Raw genomic sequence first — 6000 nt, 5'->3', positions numbered from 1 at the left:
AATCCTTGACAATCAATAGTGAAGCCCATCACCAGCCCCAACAAATTAAGTGCTTGATTTCTCTTCAAAGAGGGCATTGGTGCGTGATTACTAACAAAGAAAGAAAGGGCGGACTGCTTCGAGGAGAGAGAGAGAGAGAGAGAGAGAGAGAGAGAGAGAGAGAGAGAGAGAGAGAGAGAGAGAGAGAGAGAGAGAGAGAGAGAGAGAGAGAGAGAGAGAGAGAGAGAGAGAGAGACAGAGAAAGTTCAAATGAAGTCTTTGGGTTTTGTCATGGGAAAGTGGGCATTTTAATGCCTCTTACTCGTTTAGTTAAATTGTCGAGTAGAACATTAATAAGAGAACCTAAGAAAAAATTGGCCTTTGCCCCTTTTTTTTAAAAAAAAAAAAAATTCAGTATTTTGCCTTCTTTCTCAAACTAATTAGAGATCTTTTGAAAATCAATTTTCTCAAAATTGAGTTAAGCCCTATAGCGGCGTTTTTAAGGAGCCTATGGTGACATTTTAAGGACCTATAGTAGCGTTTTGTAATTCGATTTCCATAAAGTCGAATTATAGGTAAAAAACAAAAAAAAAAAAGAAAAAAAATTGCATGTAACTCAACTGCATGGAGATCAAGTTACAAAACGCCACTATAGATCCTTAAAATGTCACTATAGGCTCTTTAAAAATACAACTATAGGGCTCTAGAATTTTTATTTTTTTATTTTTTTTATATAACTCGATTTTAAGAAAATCAAGTTTCAAAAGAGGGGCATTTCTCTAATTAATTTCAGAAAGAGGGCAAAATGCTGGATTTTTTTTTTTTTGAAAGGGGCATTTGCCCATTTTCTCCAGAGAACTTAAGTAATAGTACACAATATACTACTCGTATATCTAAGTTTTACCCTTAATGTATAAATAATGATATTTTAAGTTTGACATTTTGGTATATGTTCAAAATGATGGGAACGCAGTCATTGGTCGAAGATACAAAAATTCTTAAAGATCAATAAACATATCTATAATCTATATAAAATTAAAGTTATTTGACTTTTGGTTGACTTTACTATATTGCGTCATATAAGTTGTAGAGGTACTACAATTTTACAATATATAATTGGCAAAAACACCATTTTAGTTTCTATATTTTGAGACCACAATCAATTTGGTCCTTATATTTTGGTAGCAATCAATTTAGTCACTGTTATTTTTAATTTGAAGTCAAATTAATCTCTACGGTTAACTTACTAACAGAAAATGTTTATGTAGCAATCGTTGTAACAGTGTCACATTTAAAACTTACATGGCTTATATAATAATATTAAAAATTGACAACTCATCATTTTAATTAATAAAAATGCCATGTCATAAACAAACACCAAAGATGGAAAAAAAAAAAAAAAAATCTGCCAAAGACCAAAATAGAAAATTTAATTCTCTTTTATTTTCTTTCATTTTCTTGCAATCCAAATGCACACAAACATAGAAGATCTACAAAAGACCGTCTATGTGTATTTGGAATTGTGAAAGTGAAAATCCAGAGGTGGCAATTTCTTGCCAATGTCCTCACCACTGTCCCAAACCCTCTGCAAGCTACTGAGAGCGTTGAGTAAGGTTTTAGCTCATTTGGCCTTCTGCTGCACCATGTAATCATAATACTCGCTTCGTCAATGGGCTCAATGCAAAACAAGCAACAGAAGACCATGATAGGATTTCTTTATTTACTTTTTTAAAAATGAATGTTAGTCCTTTACCCAAAAAAAAAAAGTCAACTACCATCTCTGTTCTTTCTTGCGGTATCTCCCTCAGTCCCCCAATGAGAACTCACAGCACACAAGCCACGGCCCCTCACTATACACGCTAGTACAAATCAACTCCATTTGGTCTATTTCCCTATTCTTCTTTAACTGAAATCCTCAAATTCCAAAATTCAAATCCTCTGCCATGGCTGCACCGTCAATTGAAATTCCCAAGCTTTGTATTCCACCTACTAGACTGAAACTACGACTCCACCCACTGGTGTTTCATTTCATACTTTCAGTTTTCACATTCCAACAGAATATTTTTGATGTTTGTGTGTGTTTGGATTGCAAGAAAATGAAAGAAAATAAAAGGGAATTATATTTTCTGTTTCAGTCTTTGGCTGATTTTATTTTATTTTCTTTCATCTTTCGTGTTTGTTCATGATGTGGCATTTTTATTAATAATTAAAATGATGGGTTGTCAATTTTTAATATTATTATATAAGCCATGTAAACTTTAAATGTGCCAGCAATGCATACCGTTTGTCATGTAAACATTTTATGTTAGTGAGTTAATGATAGAGACTAATTTGACTTCAAATTAAAAATAATATGGACCAAATTAACTATTATCAAAATGTAAGGATCAAATTGATTGTGACTCTAAAATATAGGAATTAAAATGATGTTTTGCCTATATAATTTCATACACAAGTACTATCGGAAGAAGTTCCTATATATTAATAAATACCATAGTTATCAAATTTCACATAAAAAAAAAATCATTATATTAAATTTATTTTTCCATGCATTGCACTGTTATCAATTAGTTTTTTTGTTTTTTGTTTTTTGTTTTTTTGTTTGGTTTTTTGTTAAGACTTAAGAGTATCAACTCAACTCATGAAGTAATTTTCAAATAAAGAAATATATTACTTTTTTTTTTTTTTTTTTGTGGTACGAAACAAGGTATTGTATCTACATGTTCCTATAATTTTTTTTTTTGAGAAACTGTTCCTTTTTTTTTTTTTTTTTTTTTGTGGTACGAAACAAGGTATTGTATCTACATGTTCCTATAATTTTTTTTTTTGAGAAACTGTTCCTATAATTTGGTTCAGAAATAAAAGCATATATTTTAATATAAGGTTTTACTTGTTTAATTAAGTTAAGAAGTCCACGCATTGCTCTTATAAAAAAAATTAAAAATTAAAAATTAAAAAAAGTCCCCTCATGCTAAATTTAAGGAAAGTATTGAAAACTCTAAAATCTCCTGCGTAAAAGATGAAGCAAATGAATTTCATGAGCCGTACGAACTGGGAGTACTCAAAAAAAAGGAACTAATATTAAAGGAAGTTCATGTGACTATCAAACAGCTAGATGAATACATTGACGAGTTCTATGAATATGATGAAGATGAACGACACGCAAACTAATAATGATAATCTTTCGTGCAGGAATTCTCATAATTAAATTGTTTTCTCAAAATATGTATGCTTTTGTCCTACCCTAATATGCATGATTACTGACAGAACTGTGATTTATTTTGGATAAGAAAAACCATAACTCTTATTAAAAAGAAGATAAAAACAAAGCATCATGAGCTGAAGTAGACTAAACTATATTAGGATTTTCTTCTATCCAAGGTGTGAGTGATGATGGATGAGTTGGCTCAATCATGGAATCGGCTTACTCTTTCTGATAGAGAGGGGCCAGGTTGTTGTTTACTTAATGATGAAAAAGTTGAGAATTTCTCCATTGCTGCAAAGTTTTTAACTAGACGAGCCATCAATATGGAGATTATAGCTAAGACTCACCCCACTATGGAGAGCCAGAAATGGTTTCAAGATTCAAAGTTTTGGAGACCATAAAATTCTTCTCTTTTGACAATAAGGAGGATGTGGACAGAATTTTAGAAGGCGAACCATGGAGTTTTGACAAACATCTGGTGGTGATGAGTTGATATGAAAATGAATTGCCGCTAGAAGATATTCAATTTGTGAAAACTAAGCTTTGGGTTCAGGTGCATGGAATTCCAATCAAATATATGACTATTGAGGCAGCAAAGAAAATTTGTAGTGTGTTGGGAGAGGTTTCAGCGCTGAAGGATCCAAAACTATATGATGGGGGTCATTTTATTCGTTTGCAGGTCTCCATTGATTTATCTTTACCGTTGTGCCGTGGGAGATTAATATGTGTTGGTGAAGGAGGAAAGCAGGTGTGGATTTCATTCAAGTATGAGAGGTTGCCAAATTTATGCTACTGGTGTGAGCGACTTACTCACGATGATAGAGATTGTGAGTTGTGGATTGATAGAGAGGGCACACTCAAAGTAGAACAGCGTGAGTTTGGACCACAATTGAGAGCACCCCCCTTCGTTGCAACTAGGAAAAACACAATTCTTGTCCCTGGTTACTATGCAGCGAAGAAGAAGGGGAGTTCAGGTTCATCGGCTGATCGTGATTCTGGTCAGATTTTAGGTTTAGGCTGAGAAAAGATGCTGGAGCAGTCACAAGGTGTAACGGCAGGCAGGGATGAAAGCATTGAAGATGAAATCATTCCCTCATTAATTCGCAATAAGGGAGATGAAAATAGAAAGGAATATATGGCTTTAAAAGTCTAAATTAATGAGGGAATTACAGTGGAATTGAAGACTCCTAATGTAACCGAACCTGATTTGGAAGAAAAAATTGACAAGTTATGTTTGGCTAAGGAATTTGGGGCAGCTACACTCCAGGAGTCGGGAAAGAAATCAACAAAATACCCTAGCTCATGTGACACTTAAGTAATTCTCCCCAACTTAAAAAGTCACGTGACACACAAGCAGCTAGGGCTCTCCATTCGGATTCAATTCGTGCAGCCCCTACCTGGAAACGCAAAGAAAGAAACACTACAGGTGACACAGCAGAAACCTCCAAGTCCTTAGGAAAAAAAGAGCAGCAAAAGCAAAGGCAGAACAGTCCAATTTGAAAGCAAAAAGATTTCAGGTGACCCTTAGGGATGAAATCACACCTTCAGTAATGGCGGGAGCTAATGTTCAGCTCTGCCAACAGCAATGAGTTGTTTAGCTTGGAAATGTCGTGGGCTTGGGAACCTGTGTATAGGGAAGGAGCTTGTTGAAATTGTACAGGCAAAAGATCACGTTGTAGTGTTTTTAGCCGAGACACTTACAAATGATGCAAGGCTAGAGTTTGTTCAAAGTAGTATTGGTTTTGATCATAGATGGGTGGTACCAAGAGTGGGAAGGAGTGGATGATTGGTTCTTTATTGGAGAGCTTCGGTAAATTTAAAGGTGGAAGGTTCTGATAGATACTATATTGATGTTGTGATTGATAAAAATTTAGAGAATGAATGGAGATTAACTGGTTTTTATGGTGAATCCGATACAACTAGAAGACATGAAGCTTGGAGTAAGCTAAGGAATTTAAATTCACAACCGGAGAAGCCTTGGCTTTGCTTTGGGGACTTTAATGAAATTATTAGACAAGATGAGAAACTTGGGGGTGCAAGAAGACCCCATTGTCAAATGCAACAATTTAGGGAGGTGATTGATGAGTGTGGATTTATGGACTTGGGGTTTGAGGCTTCGAAGTTTACTTGGAGCAAGCACTTTGAGAACGGAAGTTCAATTTAGGAGAGGTTAGATAGGTGTTTGGTCACAAATAGCTAGTTCATGAAGTTTGCAGGTTCAAGAGTGTTCCACTTAACTTGTACGTCATCGGATCATGTACCAATTCTCATCTCACTCTCGGGTGTGATTCCACCGGTTTGGAAAAAATTATTTCGTTTCGAACAAATGTGGCTCTCAAATTCAAGCTATGAGGAAGTGGTGTACTTGGCTTGGGGTAGTGGAAGTGGGCTCTATGATGGAGGAAATATTTTGAGGAAAGTGGAGAGGTGTGGGCAAGATTTGGGGCATTGGGAGAAAAATGTTTTTGGTAATGTAAGAATGGAGTTGAATCGGTTAAAGAAGGTTTTAGCCAAAGAAGAAAGGGCTGCCATGATTAGTGGAAACAATTTCCAGGTTAGACAAATCAAAAAAGATATTAAGGTTTTACAAGATAGGGAAGCAACTATGTGGGCTTAACGTTCAAGAGTACTATGGGCAAACCAAGGGGATAAAAATTCAAAGTATTTCCATTGTTGTGCCACAAAGGGATTCCAGAAAAATGCTATGGAAGGAACTAGAGATGAGGAAGGGGTATTTAAAACTACTCAAGAAGATGTAGGTGAAATCATGGTAAATTACTACAAGTCACTATTTACTTCAACAGAGGGTAGTGTTT

The sequence above is a fragment of the Quercus suber genome, unplaced genomic scaffold (assembly GCF_002906115.3).
Source record: "Quercus suber isolate HL8 unplaced genomic scaffold, Cork oak 2.0 scaffold_358, whole genome shotgun sequence".
In the NCBI taxonomy this organism is placed as follows: Eukaryota; Viridiplantae; Streptophyta; class Magnoliopsida; order Fagales; family Fagaceae; genus Quercus; species Quercus suber.
This window is presented reverse-complemented; position numbering follows the sequence as displayed.